We start from the raw sequence: 6902 nt of genomic DNA, 5'->3' as shown, positions 1-6902 counted from the left end.
TTCACCACTGCAATGTCCAGAAAATGGTAAAAAAAAGTCTTGTACCATTTCATGGTTTTGTGGTGATTTTTTTTTTGTGGTAGTACCCAATCAAAGCATCGGACACATCCACGCAGCCCATGCTTCTGTTGTAGTCCACCACAGCGTCAGGAACGGTAACAATCTTAGTCTGCCACACACCAGCCCATTTCACTTTCCTCCTTACAGTCTGTCCACTGAATCAGAAGATGCAGAGGGAGGCTGAGTTAGTACTGGTGCAGACATCCGGCGGCGTAGCTTGGATGTTGATGGCTCTGGGGCAACTGTATGCTGATCTGATGCACGTCGTAGCTCGGATGAGGCAGATGTTGATGGCTGTGATCCAGAAGCCATTTGATACTCGTCTTCATCACTGTGAAAACTAATGTGGAAAAAACAATTACTTTGATTACTTCACTGGCTTATTCTTTCAAAAATGTAACTCAAATCAGAAATAATTCCTCCATTTAGCGTGTGTGAAATAACAGTATACATATACATATGTAGTGTGAAATAACAGTATACACATCGTCGATTTAGAGGAATATCTCAATTTAAATTAACATTAAGACGGTTGTGATGTCTTCACCCCCATGCCAGCTGCTCTCCCTGCACTGTCTGCCTCCTCATGCTTATATACTGTTAATAATTGACCAGCACAAGTAGAAATGAAAACAATTGTAACAAGAAAAAGTTTAACAAATACAATACATTTATTTATAAAATGTCAATATAAAGAACCAATAGCAGCCTTTTCCTTTAGTGCATTTTTTTTTTAAGTGTAACAAAATTAGAACCAGAATAATATATATTATATATATATATATATATATAATATATATTATAAAAAAATAAAGTGCATGTCTTTGTTTGTGTGTTTTGGTTTACATGTCTCATGTTGTAGGTGTTTGTGGCAGATTTTGATGCCTTGATGACAGAGGGAGGGGGCTCCCATTTGAAACACTGTGGCTCAAGGTTTGCCATCTTCACTGTCATGATGGATGATAGAGTTCCATCAAGAGCCAAACTGTTTTGGATTTTGGTTTTCTTCAGTCCCATCACAGAAAACACTCGTTCAGCATTTGAATGTGGAAGTACCAACACCAACTTGGCAATACGAGAGAGCCTCCCAAATCTGCTCATACCGGCCACCTTTGAAAAATGTACATAGGAAGCCTAATTACTCTCAAGTATTTTTGTATAGAATTAAGTTGATTACGTCAATGGGTATTTCAAAGGGTGCAGAATAATTCTTACCTTATTCTTCATTGATGCCATGTTCCCCCAAAAGCTCTCAATGTCGAACGTGGCTGGGTCTTCGGGCATGGCAATGTCCATGGACTGGTAGTCCAGAACCTCCTCACTCAGTTTGTCACGCTCGTCAGGTCCGTTGTCTGGGAGAAGTTCAGGAAACCTAAAAAGAACACAATGTGCACTGATCTGGTAAAGTAATGTAGCTGAAACGGGTTGTTTTTAAGATGTGGTCATTAAACTTTACAATCTATTAAGAAAATGTGACAAGAGTCTTTAGCCTGCTCTACTTAAGCATATTGAGATAACTTGTGTTGTGATTTGGCACTATAGATAAATGTACTTGACTTGATACCCCAACTAACCTGTCGACAAAGTACAAGGTGTCTTCCACTCCACACTCTACCCTCTACCCTCTGCTGGACATCCAGAAACATGGCATGTTTTATCTGGGGCTCTCTCATGGGGAGTTTCTTCGTGGCATACTCCACAGCCCTCACCAGAAACGCCACTGCTGCCTGCTGGAACCTCTGCACTTGCTGCGGTGTAATGTCTCCTGCATCAAGGAGCCTGTTGAGTGTAGCTCGAGTAGTGAAGCCGATCACCAGCTTTTCTCCTACGAGAGACACAATAAATCAACAACGTCACAGAGGTCATTAAGGTGCTGTATGCGATTCTGGAGAAAGATTGATGCAATATGTTCTCATTCCCAACACCAACATGTCAGTATGAGACTGGGAATAAGACCGGTGTTGAGTCACTTTAGCAATCACAATAGCTAACTTGAAAGCACCCCTTTAAGTATCTTCATCACATCAGTGATTGATTGATTGATTGAATACTTTATTAGACAGAAATGCAAACAGCACAAGGTACAGTCACACATGGGCTAAAAGGATAACATAAAAAAAGTCCTGTGGACTTGTTTCCATTGTAGTCCTGTGTGTGTGATGAGATTATCAAACTCAGAACTTGTCTGCACAAGAAGCCCTCTAACAAACACAAACAGTACGATGTGAGTGAGATCAGTGAGTGGATAGTGTACGTGCATCTGCTGATGTGAAACTTGGAGGATTACCTGGCAGTTGGTTTGATGGGTCCTTATAGAGGATTTCATGCAATTCCCGGTGCTGCAGGCTTCAGAAACTTCGAGAGCAACTTGCGGATGAAACTACGTATCTACAAATTTGTATTTCAGAAAAGATTTTCAAAATTACATTTAACCTAGAAGTAGAGTGCTAATGAGAAAGGAACAAACATAGTACATTATTACTAGCATACTGTATCCCAACCTTCCCAATTTACCTCATCATGTAGAAGGAAGATGGAGGACTTCTCTCTCTGGAGGAGGTTGAAGGTGGAGAAGACTGGCAACGTTGCTTGATAGAAGAGGAGGTACACCCAGGGCCGCCCCTCCCTACAGGCCAATCACGCAGGCTGCATGGGGCCCCGCCTTGCGCAGGGGGCCCCGCCCAGAGGGCCTCAGCTGCTGTGCGCAGTTCTCCGCTCAGTTCTCCGCGCACCCCCCGCGAGAGTGAGAGGTGACAAGGGGAGCACGTGTGTAACCCGACACCGTTGCAATTAATCGACATCTGACCAATCACGGCTTTGATACGGCCACTAGTGCAGGTGAAGAGATGTCGGTGAAGAGATGTCGGTGAAAAGACAGTTTCAGTCCGGCGCAAAAAACAAAACATGAAGAAACTAGAGCATCACTCGAAGGTGGGTTATTGTATGAGTCAAATGTACAACTTACGAATGTTGTATAAGTCAAATTGCCAATTGCCATATTAAAACATCAGCTGCAATTCACGACATGAAGAAGGCAGTCTCTGCAGAGCATACAGGCTAATGGAGATGCAGTTATTTCCAGCATTCTTTATTTACCATTCATTCAAGTATGTGATGCCTTTGATCTGCTAATGTACAGGAGGAAGAGTGATACACTGTCTGTCTAGTTGGCTTACATAACAGTTAAAGTTTACAGCCTAAAAAACATGGAGCATTTTTTCCCCCTTTTATTCATTTTTATGTCAATTTGCACATTTCATGGTGATGCTCAGCCTCTCCCCTTAAGGCAAGGCAAGTTTATTTATACAGCACCTTTCAACACAAGGCAATTCAAGGTGCTTTACAAAAATGAAAGACATTCAGACAAAGGCATTTAAAAACAGTAAAAGATAATAAAAGAAACATTAAAAGAAAAAATATATGAATAAAAAGTAAACTTTTAGTCCTAGCAGTCATCATCATGGTGACGCTTAGCCTCTCCCCTTAACTCCTAGCAGTCATCATCATGTCAACCACAACACAGAGAAACACTGATAGAAATGTGTGTGTAGTTGTTGATGCATTGCTGACAGAGGGAACTAGAATACAGATTTAAGAAATATCAGTTTTTGAGCATGTCATAAGCATGTTTTGTCTTGACTATATTACAACTATATTATAATAAAACAATATATTTATATTATTGAATTGATTATGATTATTATTATTATTAGTAGAAGTAGTTTATTTGCATTAATTATATTTTAATCTTTTGAGGCTAGTATTTGGCAGGAAATGCAAAATTCACCTGTAAACGCATACTGAACGACATACATGCACATTTACCATTTACCTCACTGTATAAAAAAGTAACTGTGTTGATAATAATAATAAACAGGAATTATATTTGCAAAGTAGCCTACTTTGTTTCCAAAAACAACTGTCGGTTGGGGGGGGGGGGGGGGGGGGGGCCTCATCTCACAATGTCGCTTGGGGCCCCAAGTTGGCCAGGGGCGGCCCTGGGTACACCTCTGTCATTGGGTTAGAGAATGCTTCCAACAGCCTCCTGAACCTTGGTTGTTTCTCATCTGTGAATAAAAAAAAACACAGGTTGTGCATACTACATACATTTACTTTTCAGTCTGTTATAATAATCGTTCGTTCATTTGGATCATTGAAATATGATGCCTACTTGATGACTTGAAGTAGCTGGCTGCTGTACGTGTACGTGTTGTGATGTCTGTGTTTGCTTCCCCTGTCCGAGTTCGGATCACTCAGTGATGATACTATATACCTAAATAATCTGTGGAACCTCAGCTTTAATCGGATATCTTGTATTGCAGCTACGATAAGTAATAAGGGTACTTTTATCCTGAGTTCTGTGCCAAAGTGTGTTAGCATTTTTCGCTCAGGGGTCATTTAGATGCTTCTTATGAGACTTGTGTTTTGTTTTGGTAAAAATGGTTTGTATCGTCAGTTAGCTGAGATTATTTCCGTTAATTTGGTATAACACATTAATAGGTTCTTAAATATTAAGATCCCCTGAGACACAGTGTCGTGAAAAAAAAAAAGTAAAGTACCCGCTGGGACTTTGGGGCTTAACAGGTTAAAAAAACCGCCAATATATACCGCAGGGGGGGGGGATTTTTTCAATATCGTGCAGCCCTAGCGTGAGGTGACTTTTCTCGGTCACAGGCTAACGGAGGGCGGCGTCGGCACCATGGGATTGAAGGTACAGGCTGTGATGGACTGGCCCACCCCCAGCTCTGTGCAGGACCTGAAGAGCTTCCTGGGCCTGTCCTCTTACTACAGGAGGTTTGTGAAAGGGTTCTCCTGCATAGCTGCGCCGCTGTTCCGCCTGTTACAGAAAGGAGAGGTGTTTTCATGGACAGTGGAGTGTCAGGCAGCATTTGCTTTACTACAGGAAGCCCTAGTGGAGCCACCGATCCTCTTCCCCCCTGACCCCACCCTTCCCTTCATCCTCGACACCGATGCCAGCAACAGTGGAGCAGGAGCCGTGCTGGCCCAGGTGACACCAGAAGGAGAGAGAGTAGTGGCCTACTATAGCAGAACATTTAACAAAGCTGAACGCCGCTACTGTGTCACCAGACGGGAACTGCTTGCTGTGGTCAGCGCCATCCGGCACTTCAAGTACTACCTAGGGGGCCTCCACTTCACAGTCCGGACTGATCACTCTGTCTTACAGTGGCTCATGTCCTTCAAAGAACCAGAAGGCCAGCTGGCACGCTGGATTGAAGAGTTACAAGCATATGACTTCACCATAATTCACAGACCTGGCGTGCAGCACGGCAACGCTGATGCACTCTCCCGCCGCCCCTGCTACAGTGATGACTGCCGCTACTGCGTGAAGAGAGACACAGGAGAGGGAATGTCTACAGGCTGAGGTGATATGTGCAGCGGTGGGACCAGTCGGGGCATCAACTGACCATGGACTTTTAGCTGTAGATGCTGCCGAATGGAGGAAGAATCAGGAGGGGGATGTCGACATCAGGCCGGTAACCGCTTGGGTGGCTGCACAACACAAACCCCGGTGGGAACGTTCTCTGAGTTTTCTCGTGCCACTAAAGGGCTATGGTCAATGTTTGAAGCCCTGCGCCTGTGTGATGGAGTGCTGCAGAGCGGGTGGAAGGAACCGGCTGCAGGAGACACAAGGTGGCAGGTGGTGGTGCCGAGGACCCTGCGGGAGACGGTACTTCGGTCAGTGCATGGAACTCCAGGATCTGGTCACTTTGGAGTCTCTAAGACTCTACGCCTGCCTGCGACAGAGATTCTACTGGGGCCAACACAGACGAGATGTGGAAGATTACTGTCGCCGCTGCGACAGCTGCACTGCACGTAAGGGCCCTACCGACAGATCTCATGCCCAGCTCCAGCAGTTTCCGGTAGGGTGCACAATCGAGAGGATCGGGCCGTTTCCCCGCACAGAAAAAGGGAACCGCTACATCCTCATAGCCATGGACTACTTCACTAACTGGCCTGAGGCATACAGCCTACCAGATCAAGAGGCAGAGACTATTGTGGACGCTTTGGTGTAGGGAATGTTTAGCAGGTTCGGGGCGCCTGAAGTCATACACACAGACCAGGGCCGGAACTTTGAGTCCCGAGTGTTTAAGGCTATGTGCGAAAAACTGGGATCCCATAAGACCCGCACCACACCCCTTCACCCACAGAGCGATGGCCTCGTGGAAAGGTTCAACCGCACACTGTCTCAACAGCTTGCCATAGTGACGGCAAAACACCAAAGAGACTGGGACGCCCATGTCCCCCTTGTGCTGATGGCGTACCGGTCTGGGACCCAAGATTCCACTTCCTGCTCCCCTGCCCTCCTCATGTTAGGAAGGGAGATGCGCAGGCCGGGCGAGATGATGATGGGCATGCCCCCCGACGCTCCTGTGGACCCCCCAGGGTTCGAATATGCCAGGAAACTCCAGGAACGGTTGCAGTCTGCTCACGACTTTGCCAGGCGCCAGCTACAGAGTGCAGGGGCGAGGCAGAAGAGGAACTACGACGTGCATGCTAGAGGACGGCATTTCAGTGCAAGCGAGTTGGTATGGGTGTATAACCCACAGAGGAAGAAGGGCAGATGCCCAAAGCTGGACAGCAACTGGGAAGGGCCCAGCAGGGTTCTGGAGAGATTGAGTGAGGTCGTCTACAGGGTCCAACTGCAGCGGAGAGGGAGAATAGTTGCTCTTCACCGGGACAGGTTGGCACCCTATCGGGGTACAGCGACACCACTAGGATCAGGTGGTGAGACACAGGGGGCTATGGACACTGTTCTTTCTTCTTCCCAACCCCCCTCTCACGACCCAGGGACCTTGCCTGGTTCCCCACAACCTGGACTT

At 45.8% G+C, this 6902-nt stretch overlaps 1 long non-coding RNA gene across 1 annotated transcript; it reads right to left on the bottom strand.

Annotated features, from left to right (window-relative positions):
- Nucleotides 1–1066: 1066 nt before the first annotated feature.
- Nucleotides 1067–2449, bottom strand: LOC117549984. The gene is made up of 3 exons (XR_004569558.1): nt 2348–2449; nt 1635–1885; nt 1067–1432 (listed from the first exon to the last, which is right to left on the bottom strand). It is a non-coding gene; the product is annotated as an uncharacterized LOC117549984 (long non-coding RNA).
- Nucleotides 2450–6902: the final 4453 nt, after the last annotated feature.

Source organism: Gymnodraco acuticeps, unplaced genomic scaffold (assembly GCF_902827175.1).
Source record: "Gymnodraco acuticeps unplaced genomic scaffold, fGymAcu1.1, whole genome shotgun sequence".
Lineage (NCBI taxonomy): Eukaryota > Metazoa > Chordata > Actinopteri > Perciformes > Bathydraconidae > Gymnodraco > Gymnodraco acuticeps.
Note: the sequence above shows the minus strand (reverse complement) of the source record. Positions and strands in the feature narration are given on the sequence as shown.